Source organism: Schistocerca serialis, chromosome 2, assembly GCF_023864345.2.
Source record: "Schistocerca serialis cubense isolate TAMUIC-IGC-003099 chromosome 2, iqSchSeri2.2, whole genome shotgun sequence".
In the NCBI taxonomy this organism is placed as follows: domain Eukaryota; kingdom Metazoa; phylum Arthropoda; class Insecta; order Orthoptera; family Acrididae; genus Schistocerca; species Schistocerca serialis.
Window position 1 is genome coordinate 651,120,992 of NC_064639.1, and position 15,012 is coordinate 651,136,003.

At 45.9% G+C, this 15,012-nt stretch overlaps 1 protein-coding gene and 1 non-coding gene across 5 annotated transcripts in view; one reads left to right on the forward strand and one right to left on the reverse strand.

Moving 5' to 3' along the window:
• LOC126457732 (pleckstrin homology-like domain family B member 1) overlaps positions 1–15,012 on the forward strand; it is a 1,069,305-nt gene that overhangs the window by 259,506 nt on the left and 794,787 nt on the right. The gene's annotated exons all lie outside the window — the stretch shown is intronic.
• Positions 91–164, reverse strand: Trnat-ugu (transfer RNA threonine (anticodon UGU)). The gene has a single exon. It is a non-coding gene; the product is annotated as a tRNA-Thr (tRNA).

Genomic DNA, 15,012 nt, shown 5'->3' on the forward strand with positions numbered 1-15,012 from the left:
ATAGGAAAGTATCGCTGTTAGAATTATATACTAATACCTTCAGCTGCTGAAGGGCGTTGATATATATTAACGGGGACAGGTGAAAATGTGTCCCCCGACCGGGACTCGAACCCGGGATCACCTGCTTACATGGCAGACGCTCTATCCATCTGAGCCACCGAGGGCACAGAGGACAGTGTGACTGCAGGGACTATCTCGCGCACGCCTCCCGCGAGACCCACATTCTCACCTTATATGTCCACACCCTACATTCGTAGTGTCCCTACCCAACACACTCATTACTCGTAGAAGACATTCTTACCAAGTCCCGTAAGAGTTGGGGTAATATGTGTGCATCCGCACAGAACAGGAAGGTCATGGCCGCTATTGCCATAACTACATACTTACATGGATATGGTGTCTGTTCTTTCGGACATGTCCGTTTATGAATCTGCACGTCCGTCCATCTTACTCCGTCTCAATATAATCCAGCATTGTGGCATCCGTTTGGCCATTGGCGCCTTTTACGCCAGCCCAGTTGAGAGTCTGTATTCAGAAGTTGTCGGACTATCGTTGTCATATCGCTGTGATTTTCTCCTCAGCAAGTATGCACTGCGTTTTTCTGCCATACCTTGCCACTCATCCTATTCCTCCCCCTTCAATGACTCCTTTTGGAACGTCCGCTTTGAAAAATTATGAATGAAAGTACTAGAAAAACTCTTTACGTTTTTTGATACATAAACAGCTGAGTAAAACTGAACGTACTCAGTTTTCTGTTTACTTATTCTGATGATCACTAAACTAACAAAATACGTTTAGCGCAACGCAGTCTGACTTTCAATAATCCCTACAAAAGAATGGCCCTGACTAAGAATAACCTATACCTTTCATGAAACACTTACCTCACAAAAATCTTCGTTACTCGAACTACTGCAATACAGCGAGCGCCAATACTGCCAGCTTAATAAAAGATTCTAACTACTGAAGGCACTAACTACTGATTGGCATAGTTAGCAAATGAAAGATTTTGCTAGAGAACAAATAATGTATTTACCTTAATAATGTTCAAAAGTTATATATATAAATTAATCTTGTGACATCCAATTAAACAAATTTCCTTTTTCTGACGGACACACGTCCAGATCGTCATCTCTCCCCCCACATCCACCACTACTGGCGGCTCACCTCCAATTGCCGAACGCTACGTGCTGTTCACATATAACTGCCCAAGACTACAATAGCGAATATTCCAACAATGACAACCAGCCACAGACTGCACACAGCACAGACATGAAAGTCAGACTGCGTTACGCTAAAAATATTGTCTCAGTTTAGTGATGATCAGAATAAGTAAAGAGAGAACTGTCTTGAATACGTTCAGTTTTACTCAGCTGTTTCTGTATCAAATAACGTAAGAGTTTTTCCAGCACTGTCATTCATAATTTTTCATAGGGTACGTTTCACTTTGAACCGCCAGTATCTCTGTTACCTCCTGGAGTTCGCTTTCAGCTAGTGCTCCGGCAGCTTAATCTCACGCTACCTGCCACTTTCCCGATGGGTATGAACCCTTCACAAGCTTTGTTTCGTGCGTCGGCCCATGTTCACTTTGGACTTCATTCGCTTCCTAAGGACACTACTCTACTACTCCAGACACGCTCTATCGCCGTAATTTTCGCGACCATCGCACAGAACTTCGTGATAGTACCTTTGTGTACACTGATGGCTGTCGGACTGACCGTGGTGTCGGGTCTACCTTCATACTTGGCACCGAAGATTTTCGGTATCGGCTTTCGGAACACTACTCAGTGTTTACAGCAGAGCTCTTCGCCCTGTATCGGGCCACGCACTACATCCAGAGACACGGGCTTTTCAGTTGTCATGTGCTCCAACTCTATGTCCTTTAGAGCCTCTATGTGCTGTACACCGTCCATCCCTTAGTGCAACGGCTACAGGAAAGATGTCACTTGCTCACTCCTGATGGAGCCAATGCGATGTTTCTGGGGGTCCCTGGTCACGTTGGTCTGACGGGCAACGAGGCCGCTGACGCTGCTGCCAAGTCTGCAGTCCTCCTACCTCGGCTCACTAGTTCCTATATTCCCTCCGATGATCTTTGAGTTGCCTTCTGTCAGTAGGTAGTGTCCCTTTGGCATAACCACTGGTCTTCCCTTCCTGGAAACAAGCTCCGGGGAATTAAACGTCTCCCAGCGGGTTGGTCGACCTCTTCTCGGCCCTCTCGCGGCGAGGTTTCATATCGGGCACCGTCTTTTTAGTCATCGCCATTCGTTAAGTGCTGCTTCCCCACCACTTTTTGCTCTTTGTCCTCAACTTTTGAAGGTCTGCCATTTCCTGCAGGATTGCCTTTTTTTTTTTAACTGCTTACGCTCTCGTTTGTGTTTGCCGTTTGATTAATCGGCCGTTTTATGGAACGGCATGCAGGCCGTCGGCCGCGTTTTACCTTTTATCCGTCGTAGCAAGATGGTGAAGGACATTTAATCTTTAGTTCAGGACCTCCGTTGTCTTCACATCGTATTTTATGGCCCTTTCTCCAAGAGAGAGTCCCGATTTTTAGCTGTCTTTCCTTCCGTCGATTGGCCTAACGCGTAGTCGCTTTCAACTCCTTTTTCGTCTTCGTTTTCTAGGGTTCTGACATGGGCGCGTATGACATTGTTCTTGCGCCCTATAACAAAACAAAACAATAAACGGACTTGATCATATTTTTCTCGCTCAGTACACGAGTGGAAGCAAACAAAAATTCTATAATGTAGCTGTGACGAAGCAAACTGGGATCTCTTGACTTCCTCTCTTGTTTTGCCATCTGCCTCCTTAAAATTCATTTTATTTTGTTTTTTCAATAATTATCATTAACATACATGAGTATAAATCTGCATTTCAATAAAAGAGAAAGGTTGGCCCTCAGTCTTAAGGAATATACCACCAGGTCTAATTTTTTGCTTAGTTTTATGTATGTAATTAATTTCCTGGTTGATTTCGACTATTCCTAGTTAGTATCTTTTGTTATAGGGTGAAATCAGTAATTGGTCCGTAACTTAAATTATATCGTTGACTTATAAAAAAACATAAATTCTGTAATAATTATAAACATTTGGAAAAATATCCACGGGTATGCTGCCGGTCTATAGTGTCCAACGGGCACAATATTTCGGCGATCATACATGTCGCCATCATCAGGTGAACTGACGGACTGAGTGTTGTGGACTGGCAAGACAGCCAATCCACAGTGACGGGTAACCGAAAGGCACGCGCTTAAATTCACGCAGGCTGGCGTGAGGTCTGAAACAGGATACGTAATGAATGCTATAAAGAAAAGTACGTAGCTGCTGGAATACTTAACTTTAATCCACAATTGGTGAACATTGGTCTTGTTGATACAGTATATGCGTCATTAGATACATAGCAAAGGATAATTGGCGGCTTGCTAGGTCGTAGCAATTGACTTAACTGAAGGCTATGCTAACTATCGTCTCGGCAAACGAGAGCGTAATTCTCAGTGAACCTTTCCTAGCAACGTCGGCTGTACAACTGGGGCGAGTGCTAGGAAGTCTCTCTAGACCTGCCGTGTGGCGGCGCTCGGTCTGCAATCACTGATAGTGGCGACACGCGGGTCCGTCGTATACTAATGGACCGCGGCCGATTTAAAAGCTACCACCTAGCAAGTGTGGTGTCTGGCAGTGACACCACACTGAGCTCCTGTGAACGTGCCGGCACGGAGATCCGTACGCTATGACTGCTCAGAGGGAACTGGGTTCGGTCGCGGCGGCGGCCGATTTAAATACCCTCCGCCCGGTTTATGAGGTCGTCATATATTGGTCAGACGATGCGTACCCTCGAGGATCGATGCCGTGAACACCAGAGGCACACTCGACTGATGTATCCGAGCAAGTCGGCGGTCGCTGAACATTGTTTGTCGGAAAATCACGCCATGGAGTATGACCGCACGAGGATTCTGGTACAGACGTCGAGATACTGGGACAGCGTTGTTAGAGAGGCCATCGAAATTCGCACCAATGACGACCTCATAAACCGTGACTGTGGCTATAATCTTAGCAAGGCTTGGGAACCAGTGATCGGGTCAATCAAGAGTAAATCGAGCAAACGTATAGCTGTGACGACCACGGCGGACAGAGCCATCACACCGACGTCATCTCAGACGCCGTCGCAATCTGTTCCACCGCGCGACCGTGGCGCGGGGCGCGGACGGCGGAGGGAGCGCGCCGCGGGCGGAGGGTATTTAAATCGGCCGCCGCCGCGACCGAACCCAGTTCCCTCTGAGCAGCCATAGCGTACGGATCTCCGTGCCGGCACCTACATCTACATCTACATTGATACTCCGCAAGCCACCCAACGGTGTGTGGCGGAGGGCACTTTACGTGCCACTGTCATTACCTCCCTTTCCTGTTCCAGTCGCGTATGGTTCGCGGGAAGAACGACTGTCTGAAAGCCTCCGTGCGCGCTCTAATCTCTCTAATTTTACATTCGTGATCTCCTCTGGAAGTATAAGTAGGGGGAAGCAATATATTCGATACCTCATCCAGAAACGCACCCTCTCGAAACCTGGCGAGCAAGCTACACCGCGATGCAGAGCGCCTCTCTTGCAGAGTCTGCCACTTGAGTTTATTAAACATCTCCGTAACGCTATCACGGTTACCAAATAACCCAGTGACGAAACGCGCCGCTCTTCTTTGGATCTTCTCTATCTCCTCCGTCAACCCGACCTGGTACGGATCCCACACTGATGAGCAATACTCAAGTATAGGTCGAACGAGTGTTTTGTAAGCCACCTCCTTTGTTGATGGACTACATTTTCTAAGCACTCTCCCAATGAATCTCAACCTGGTACCCGCCTTACCAACAATTAGTTTTATATGATCATTCCACTTCAAATCGTTCCGTACGCATACTCCCAGATATTTTACAGAAGTAACTGCTACCAGTGTTTGTTCCGCTATCATATAATCATACAATAAAGGATCCTTCTTTCTATGTATTCGCAATACATTACATTTGTCTATGTTAAGGGTCAGTTGCCACTCCCTGCACCAAGTGCCTATCCGCTGCAGATCTTCCTGTATTTCGCTACAATTTTCTAATGCAGCAACTTCTCTGTATACTACAGCATCATCCGCGAAAAGCCGCATGGAACTTCCGACACTATCTACTAAGTCATTTATATATATTGTGAAAAGCAATGGTCCCATAACACTCCCCTGTGGCACGCCAGAGGTTACTTTAACGTCTGTAGACGTCTCTCCATTGATAACAACATGCTGTGTTCTGTTCGCCAAAAACTCCTCAATCCAGCCACACAGCTGGTCTGATATTCCGTAGGCTCTTACTTTGTTTATCAGGCGACAGTGCGGAACTGTATCGAACGCCTTCCGGAAGTCAAGAAAAATAGCATCTACCTGGGAGCCTGTATCTAATATTTTCTGGGTCTCATGAACAAATAAGGCGAGTTGGGTCTCACACGATCGCTGTTTCCGGAATCCATGTTGATTCCTACATAGTAGATTCTGGGTTTCCAGAAATGACATGATACGCGAGCAAAAAACATGTTCTAAAATTCTACAAGAGATCGACGTAAGAGATATAGGTCTATAGTTTTGCGCATCTGCTCGACGACCCTTCTTGAAGACTGGGACTATCTGTGCTCTTTTCCAATCATTTGGAACCCTCCGTTCCTCTAGAGACTTGCGGTACACGGCTGTTAGAAGGGGGGCAAGTTCTTTCGCGTACTCTGTGTAGAATCGAATTGGTACCCCGTCAGGTCCAGTGGACTGTCCTCTGTTGAGTGATTCCAGTTGCTTTTCTATTCCTTGGACACTTATTTCGATGTCAGCCATTTTTTCGTTTGTGCGAGGATTTAGAGAAGGAACTGCAGTGCGGTCTTCCTCTGTGAAACAGCTTTGGAAAAAGGTGTTTAGTATTTCAGCTTTACGCGTGTCATCCTCTGTTTCAATGCCATCATCATCCCGTAGTGTCTGGATATGCTGTTTCGAGCCACTTACTGATGTAACGTAAGACCAGAACTTCCTAGGATTTTCTGTCAAGTCGGTACATAGAATTTTACTTTCGAATTCAATGAACGCTTCACGCATAGCCCTCCTTACGCTAACTTTGACATCGTTTAGCTTCTGTTTGTCTGAGAGGTTTTGGCTGCGTTTAAACTTGGAGTGGAGCTCTCTTTGCTTTCGCAGTAGTTTCCTAACTTTGTTGTTGTACCACGGTGGGTTTTTCCCGTCCCTCACAGTTTTACTCGGCACGTACCTGTCTAAAACGCATTTTACGATTGCCTTGAACTTTTTCCATAAACACTCAACATTGTCAGTGTCGGAACAGAAATTTTCGTTTTGTTCTGTTAGGTAGTCTGAAATCTGCCTTCTATTACTCTTGCTAAACAGATAAACCTTCCTCCCTTTTTTTATATTCCTATTAACTTCCATATTCAGGGATGCTGCAACGGCCTTATGATCACTGATTCCCTGTTCTGTACATACAGATTCGAAAAGTTCGGGTCTGTTTGTTATCAGTAGGTCCAAGATGTTATCTCCACGAGTCGGTTCTCTGTTTAATTGCTCGAGGTAATTTTCGGATAGTGCACTCAGTATAATGTCACTCGATGCTCTGTCCCTACCACCCGTCCTAAACATCTGAGTGTCCCAGTCTATATCTGGTAAATAGTAATCTCCACCTAAGACTATAACATGCTGAGAAAATTTATGTGAAATGTATTCCAAATTTTCTCTCAGTTGTTCTGCCACTAATGCTGCTGAGTCGGGAGGTCGGTAAAAGGAGCCAATTATTAACCTAGTTCGGTTGTTTAGTGTAACCTCCACCCGTAATAATTCACAGGAACTATCCACTTCTACTTCACTACAGGATAAACTACTACTAACAGCGATGAACACTCCACCACCGGTTGCATGCAATCTATCCTTTCTAAACACCGTGTGAACCTTTGTAAAAATTTCGGCAGAATTTATCTCTGGCTTAAGCCAGCTTTCTGTACCTATAACGATTTCAGCTTCGGTGCTTTCTATCGGCGCTTGAAGTTCCGGTACTTTACCAACGCAGCTTCGACAGTTGACAATTACAATACCGATTGCTGCTTGGTCCCCGCATGTCCTGACTTTGCCCCGCACCCGTTGAGGCTGTTGCCCTTTCTGTACTTGCCCAAGGCCATCTAACCTAAAAAACCGCCCAGCCCACGCCACACAACCCCTGCTACCCGTGTAGCCGCTTGTTGCGTGTAGTGGACTCCTGACCTATCCAGCGGAACCCGAAACCCCACCACCCTATGGCGCAAGTCGAGGAATCTGCAGCCCACACGGTCGCAGAACCGTCTCAGCCTCTGATTCAGACCCTCCACTCGGCTCTGTACCAAAGGTCCGCAGTCAGTCCTGTCGACGATGCTGCAGATGGTGAGCTCTGCTTTCATCCCGCTAGCGAGACTGGCAGTCTTCACCAAATCAGATAGCCGCCGGAAGCCAGAGAGGATTTCCTCCGATCCATAGCGACACACATCATTCGTGCCGACATGAGCGACCACCTGCAGATGGGTGCACCCTGTACCCTTCATGGCATCCGGAAGGACCCTTTCCACATCTGGAATGACTCCCCCCGGTATGCACACGGAGTGCACATTGGTTTTCTTCCCCTCTCTTGCTGCCATTTCCCTAAGGGGCCCCATTACGCGCCTGACGTTGGAGCTCCCAACTACCAGTAAGCCCACCCTCTGCGACTGCCCGGATCTTGCAGACTGAGGGGCAACCTCTGGAACAGGACAAGCAGCCATGTCAGGCCGAAGATCAGTATCAGCCTGAGACAGAGCCTGAAACCGGTTCGTCAGACAAACTGGAGAGGCTTTCCGTTCAGCCCTCCGGAATGTCTTTCGCCCCCTGCCACACCTTGAAACGACCTCCCACTCTACCACAGGTGAGGGATCAGCCTCAATGCGGGCAGTATCCCGGGCAACCACAGTCGTAGTCCGATCAGGGGATGCGTGGGACGAGCTGGCCGTCCCCGACAAACCCCCATCCCGACCCCCACAGTGATGCCCATTGGCAACAGCCTCAAGCTGTGTGACCGAAGCCAACACTGCCTGAAGCTGGGAGCGAAGGGATGCCAACTCAGCCTGCATCCGAACACAGCAGTTCACAGGAGCTCAGTCCGTCAGTTCACCTGATGATGGCGACATGTATGATCGCCGAAATATTGTGCCCGTTGGACACTATAGACCGGCAGCATACCCGTGGATATATTGATTATCAAATTCGCCGGTAGAAACTCAAGAATCACATTTGGAAAAAGGATCACTAGGATTTTTAAAGTACATATTTATTTGGCTCTATTCGAAAACATATTAACAAAGCCAGCCCTTAATTAATTTCAAAATAATTACCAGATTTGTTGAAAGTCTTGTTTGTAAAATATATCTGTTAATTTCATCATTCAAACAAATAATTCGGCCTAACCCTTATACCAGAAGAAACAGTTAAAAGAAGGAATTTTTCTATATATTTAGTTAATTGAATGAGTTATGTGTTAATTGTAATTTCTGTAACTTAAACATCGTACAATGTATAGTTTCAGTACCTATTATTGTGAGGATATAGGAAGGCCCAATTTTTGGTCCAGACACAGTCATTCCACGGCCGATTTTCAGGTGAGGAACCTGTGCTGATTAGAAAAACAACAATGCATCAACTTAATCGTGAAATAAGTGTAACACAAATAGGCCGTGTGATGAGACAATGACAGTGTCTTTTCAATACATACCGTATTATTCTGCAAGAACTGGGTAGTTAGGTTTTCTTCTGCTCATAGATATTCAACAGTAAATTATCGTACCAGTATGCTGACTTATGCCTGCAAACTATTAATGAGGCTTATCAAAAGTTAACCAGCCGGCCACTGTGGCCGAGCGGTTCTAGGCGCTTCTGTCCTGGACCGCGCTGCTGCTACGGTCGCAGGTTCGAATCCTGCCTCGGGCATGGATGTGTCTGATGTCCTTGGTTAGTAAGGTTTAATCAGTTCTAGGTTTAGGGGGCTGATAACCTCAGATGTTAAGTCCCATAGTGCTTAGAGCCATTTGAACCAAAGGTTAACCAATAGGTAACAGGCCATATTACCTGTGTAATGTTGGGGGGTCGTGAACAGTGAAAGTAATGAACTGTGAAACGCAACTGTCGTCTACGTCATTTACAGTAGTCAGTATTCAACTCTCTCCCCCCCACCCCCCCACCCCAATTCTCAGCTAGTATAGCAACGGAGTACGTAGTCACAGAGGACTAGCAACGAAGAAATACAGCAGGCGAACGTCACATAGGTACGGAATATTGTGTGCCGTGCAATGTATCATGGCTGAAGTTGGTTGGATGGATGGTTGGATATTTGTAGATGTAGCGCTAGAGGTTGTGGAATCGGAGAATTCTGAAGGAGCGAGATTCAAATCTTTCCCTTGATTATCCACAGTGGAAAAGTAAAATACTCTACAGATCAGATCCATGCGACTAATGCCCAAAAGGACCTTCCACTCGCCATCTCCACTCCATACGTCCATCTTTGTAAGCCACACCCATTCCACATATCTACTAAGCCACTCCCCTTGGTTGGAAGTAGGCCAATCGAAGAGCTTCCTACAACAGAGATGGATAGGAAAAACATCGTTCTCGTCCAGTGGTTCTGATGATTGCATCACATCTGCATTGTGTCGGACATCATCGCGCTATTGCCAACATCAGTTCGTTCACTACACCGTGGGACCTAAAACAGTGAGCAGTGAAACGTTATCCTGTGAGTAGTGAGTGATGAAATTATTGCCTTATTTTGCTAGATTTTCCGTTTTTGATACAGCTATTATGAACAGTACTTGGCTAAATACATGTGCTGAAATTGTGGTGTCGCAGGCAGATGCTAGCATTATGGTCTTCTTGGCATAGGTGCGTATTTGTATGTGTTTTTCAGTTTCATTTGTAACGTGACTGTAGAAACAGACTTCTTGAGTTAAAGATTATTTTTGTAATATTTGTTTGATTCATTTATTCGTGTTACTTTTGCCTCATTTGTAGCTATTGGCCAGTTTCTTGTAGTTTTTTCTTTGACTTGTTAGTGCTTCTTTGTTATCTTTCCATCTGTTATCATCTTATTTTCGATGAAGCCATTAACTTGTTTTGCTACCTTTTCCCAGATTAGTATTGTACTGCTCTGTCGGTTTCTAAGCTATCGGTTCTGCTATATCGTCTCATAGGACTGTAGTACTGATCACGTAAGGTGATATCTGCAGGTGCAGATAGCGTAGTTTTTTATCACTTCAAACTTTTTTACATGCTGTTACCTTATTTTATGTTCCTCTTAAGAATGCATCGACTTCGATGATAAAATACTGCACTGTTACTGGGAAAGTTAGTTACTTGTAACGCGATTAGCTTAGCTTTCTGGCTGGACTGTTTCCAACGAAAAGGGATGTGAAGCTAAAGAAGTAGTTTAAAAATGTGTCTGCACAGTAAAATATTAAGCTGTTAATGGGAGAGCTAAGTACTTATATTGACTACGTTGTGTCCTCGACCGATTTCCGGAAAAAGGACATAGTTTAATAATGGGGAGAGGACGGGAAGGGGTGTGGCGTAGGCAGGAGGAGGAGCAAGGTGGGTAAGGTGGGTGGAGTTTGGTGGGGAGGGGGTCCTCTCGGGCGCTTGTCGCGTGGATTTGATCCCACTAGTGTCCAGATTCAGGTTTTCCGTGTTACTCCCAAGTGCTAGAGGTGTGTGTAACAAAATAAATGTGGATATGAACTACGAAGTGATGCACTGGGTAGGATTACTTGAGAAAGAAGTTTGTATTACTCGGGCATTCGCCAAGGCATGTGGCATTAGTTAGAAATAATTTCAATTAAAAATATTCGGCAAAGAAGATAAATATTAGTATATGTAAAAGATGATCGTGGGAGGTAGGTGTAGTAAATATATAGAGATACGGAGATATGGTAGGCGATGCTAAGTCAAATGAGACTGCTATCAAATGAGTCTGCTATGGCCTTGGGTGGATACCGTGGGCGCTGTGGAACGTCACCTCTCCTCGTCAGGCAGTGAAAACGGAGCAGCGCACAGCCGGTGACGGAGGCCACACGTGTGGCAGACGGCCCGCCCGCATGTTTTGGCAGTGCACGCCTGGCGTTGACGTGTTTGTGCCAGTGGCACGGCAGGGCATGCGACTGCGCCTGTTCACAGACTAGACCCTGTGCGCGGCTGTCGTGTGGCGATGCTATGGGCAGCCAGACTGCCTGACGCACAAACACGCATCACGCCAGCTTTCAAAAGGACGCGGAGGTGTCCTATCCTGTGTACACCCGTCAGCAGCCGCCTCTCATCAAGGGAACAAATATCTAGAGAGAAACGTTTCCCGCATAGATTTACAACATGCTTATGGTGAAATTTCCCAGCGGATTAGAACTGTGCCCGACTGGAACTCGAACCTGGGGCTTTTGACTTCCTGTGGGAGTAGAGTTCCAGCGGCTGAACTATCCACGCTCTACTCACGACCCGTTTTCACATTCTGACTTCCACCAGTACCTCTTCTGCTAACTTCCAAACTAAGAAATTTCTCTATAATATACTTTCTCCCAGGAGTGCTATAAAAAATGAAATGACATGATCGAGTGGCATTGATAGCCGGGAGGTCCCACCCGGGTAAGTTTGGCAGCCGAGTTGCAAGTCTTATTGCAGGTGATGTCACATTGGGCGACTTTCTTGTCGGTGATGATGAGATGATGATGATAACACAACACCTAGTCCACGAGCGGAGAAAAACCTCCAACCTGGCCGGGAATCGAACCTGGGTCCAAGGCTTGGTAGGCAAACAAGTTACCACTCAGCTAAGCAGGCGGACTAGGAGTGACGTAGTCAAGACGGCTTAAGAATATCCCTGACAGCTAGCAGTGCTGTTTCCAACTTTCAGCTGGGAAGCTCAAACGGCTGCAGGAAAAAACTAAAACCATCTATAGAGCTGACACACCACTGAGGCGTTGCCGTAGAGACGTTTCTGGAGTCGCCTTATGCAGATGGCTCAGGTAGACGAGTGAAGTTGCTGCGCCCTGTCCACTGCAACAGGCAGGAATGAGCTAACACTAACTTCAGTTCCACAAGGTACGTTGGAGGACTGTGAAGTTTGGAAGGTAGGAGAAGAGATAATGGCTGAAGTGAGGGTAATTTCCAAGAATGATTGCCTATCGAAGTCGGAGTGGTCCAAACGATACATATCGAACGTGCGATAGTAAATCGATTATGGAAGTCTTGTGGCGGGCGATATGATCAATTATTTGTGATTGTCATTTTTATCAGTTTCCCGTTGTTCCTTTAGTTCGTGTATGAGAGAGAAACCTGTGAGTCGTACTTGAATAGTTCGGTAGCTAGAGCAGTTACCCGCGGAAGCCAGAGGCCTCAGGTTCGAGTACCTGTCCGACACACAGTTTTAATCTAAGAGGAAGTTAGTTACCAAACGCTGCACTGCACAGTGAAAATGCATTCTGGAAATATTTTTGGCACTCACGTTACTGTAAACCACGTTTATTTTTGTAGCTATCTACTTCCACCAACTGTATTACAGTTGTGAGGTCAGTTGCTTTAGTAGCTTCGGGAACACTTGGAAGCCGCTAGGTGCAGTGCAATCCCATTTCAGCCAATACATCCTCTCATATCTACTCCTAACAACTAGTGTCATTGACTAATTTTTAACTATTATAGATGGAGCTGCAGGTAAGGGGTCACGCTGCAAAGGACATTATCTTACAGTATATCAGTAAATTATTTTATGGTGGCATATAAGACGTGATAACTACAGAAAGAGTATCCACGATGAAGCTTAGAACTTGACACCCAGAAAACAAAATATCTTCAAACATCCAATTCGATACAGAGGAAATTACAGCTTTAAATGGTTCCACATATCTACGAGTAGAATTTGATATGCCGCAGGTAAATGTGACCAACAAATTAAAACTGAGTAACTCAGGCTAGAAGACTGACCACTTGCTCAAATGGTACGCTTATGAGTAACGAAATAGAAAAGGAAGGAAGTACATTCCCTATTAAACTCTATTTATTTCGTATTATAATGGAGCTCACGTATAAACAGTTAGAGATTATAAGAAGACGAAGTTGGAAGCCACTGAAATGAGTAGAGAGAGAGAGAGAGAGAGAGAGAGAGAGAGAGAGAGAGAGAGAGAGAGAAAGTTACAAAGACATTCGTTTAGTAATGGGTGTAGAAGGGTCATCAACAACAGACATCGAAAGGAAACAACTATTGTGGTAACGTTATATCCAACGGATTGATGAATTCGAGTTGCCTAAGAAGACTATGTTATGGATAACATCGAACCGCGAAACTTCGAAGGTCTGCAAAAAGTTTGGGAGTAGGGAACTGTAAAAGTAGAGAGATTTAAGAGAAGTTCAATGGGACGATAGAAAATCGTGGAAACTGGGCATCGGACAACGCCGGAAAGTGCTTTAAAACCAATGTAAAAATAAATTATAGAAGAAGCGGCTGGCATGTCCATATCGAGATATTAGCTCTCAATGGCCTTACATCATACGAATGTATTCTCTATGTTTGTTAAAGCTATAAGAGATTGGCATGGGCATGAGTCCTCGTTGAAGGTGGTTAGATCTTTACCACATCAATGAAGCCGTTCAAACAGTTCAGATTCTTTTATGGTTTGGTTTCCGCAGGTTTCAGGTCCCAGACCAGACGCAGTTGAGGTATTAAACTGCAGCGATTCCGACTGTGACGCTCTCAGTCACTAAACTAAATCGGGATTGGAGAAGTTGGACGACCTTGCACAATGAGGGAATGTAGAACTGAACCGCATCCACAACAGATTACATCAATTCATAGCAGAATTATTAATAAACTTCAGGGGGCACTAAATGCCTGGTTTTAATGCTACAAACCTATGTTAAATAGCATTTTTGGAAGTGTATTTCACGTGTTAAGAAAACCCCATGTGCTATCAGACCAAAGGTATCAGGACACCCCTATGTAATGCGGAAGCAAGAGAGCCAGACTTAGCAATAAAAAAGGAGGCGGGGAGTGTTGTGTCGTCGGTAAAGAAGCATTATGGGTCATGAGGCCCGCACGGTTAGCCACGCGTCTAACGCACAGTTTCCCGGGCGGGAAGGCGTGCCGGTCCCCGGCACGAATCCGCCCGACGGATTAGTGTCGAGGTCCGGTATGCCAGCCAGTCTGTGGGTGATTTTTAAGGCTGTTTTCCACCTGCCTCTGCGAATACTGGTTGGTTCCCCTTTCTCCGACTCAGTTACACTATGTCGACGATTGCTGCCCAAAAACTTTCTCCACGTACGCGTACACCATAATTACTCTACCACGCAAACATTGGGGCTACACTCGTCTGGTGTGAGACGTTCCCGGGAGGCTCCATTGGGGGCCGAACCGCACAATAACCCTGGGTTCGGTGTGATGCGGCGGTGGGGTGCGTGGACTGCTGTAGCCTGTTGTGGGGTTGTGCACCACTGAGGGCTACGGCGGGGACGAAGCCTCTACATCGTTTCTAGGTCCCCGGTTGACATACAATACAATACAATGAGTTACGAGAGATCAGCGACATCGAACGTGGAGTACACATTGGAGGTCACCTGGCTAACAAACCCACCAGAGACAATTAATCCCTTTTAAAGCTGCCCAAGTCGATCGTCGGTGTTGTGATAATGAAGTGGAAACGCGTGTAGTTAGCACAACGACTGTACCAAGGGAGTTAAAAGGAATGGGATACATTGGTCTAGCGGCTCCTCATAAGCCTATCGTTTCTATAGTCAACACCGATTCAAGCGTCAGTTACGAGCGACTGCACTGGACGATGGATAACTGGAAAGAGGGATATCACGCTATACCCCGTGGCAATCCGATGGGGGAGGGGTGTTAAATTTGACCAATGCCATCATGTGTAGTGTGAACAGTACAGTACAGGGGAGATAGTGTTACAGCATGGGGACGTTTTTCATG